Source organism: Amphimedon queenslandica, unplaced genomic scaffold (assembly GCF_000090795.2).
Source record: "Amphimedon queenslandica unplaced genomic scaffold, v1.1 AMPQUscaffold_13499, whole genome shotgun sequence".
Taxonomy (NCBI): Eukaryota; Metazoa; Porifera; class Demospongiae; order Haplosclerida; family Niphatidae; genus Amphimedon; species Amphimedon queenslandica.
This window is the reverse complement of record NW_003546265.1, coordinates 342626-343813: the sequence shown is the minus strand read 5'-3', so window position 1 is coordinate 343813 and position 1188 is coordinate 342626.

Here is a 1188-nt window from a genome sequence, read left to right as displayed (position 1 = left end):
ATTTCGTATTTTCGTTGGTCGTTCGGAATCCTACTTAACCTTGTTTTTTTTTAATATTTTATGTTTTATTATTATTATTATTGTTTTTAAAAACTGTTTTTCTTGTCTTTCACTATAAATGACATGAAAAACAGTTTGAGTACAGAGAAAGCAGAGATGCCTACCAATTTTTAACTATAAACATTAATGACACTAATCAATGATTGTTGTTAAGGATAAAAAATTGAATATTTTTATTCTCAATAACATTTTCATAAAAGTATCGGTATCAACCATGTTAATGCAATTTGCACAAAATAATCAGCTGGTTAATATCGGTTTTGAAAAATGTGTATCGGTGCATCACTAACTGACAACATCTGAATCATGGCCTTGAGATGAAGACACAAAGAGAGAGAGAGAGAGAAGAGTAAAGAGAAGGAAATGTGGACAATAGAGAATGTAGGACATAGACAAAATACAGCACATCCTTCAATACAATAGTCTTACTGTGTTTCGGAGTCTGAGCTTCTTTCAGTAATATGACGTACTTGGACTGGACTTTGACTAACTCTGCTTCAAGCTCTTGTATCTTACTAAAAATAAAATAAATAATAATAAATAAATAATAATAATAATAATAATAATAATAATAATAATAATAATAATAATAATAATAATAATAATAATAATAATAATAATAATAATGGGGCAATCACTTTAAGCATTTGTGCTTAAATGCTCCTACATGCTCTTACTCTCTCTCTTTCTCTCTTTCCTTCTCTACAGACATTCTGATCTTCAAGATAAAGTCAGGTAATATTAATAACTATTATTACATAGAAAGTTTGAGCTGATTCCAATTTCAATTTTTAATGTTATGGCCATTTTTAAAAGTTAATTGGCCAAAATCTGAATTCAAAAAATGGCTCCAAAATCACTCCCAATTTTTATTACGTTATTAGGAAAGAATTGATTAAAAATTCTAGTGATAATGATGATAAAATTGACGTTTTAACTCAAAGGGACCAACTGATACAATCAGTGAGTGTGTTAACATTGTGTCAACAACTTGTTCGATTAGCATTTACTGTCATATTAATTTGGTGTTAACTCTGCATTCATTTCGCATCAAAATAGTTGCCGAATACCCTCGAATCTTTGAGAATAGAAAACGACAGAATCGAAACCGAACTAAAGTAATAATTA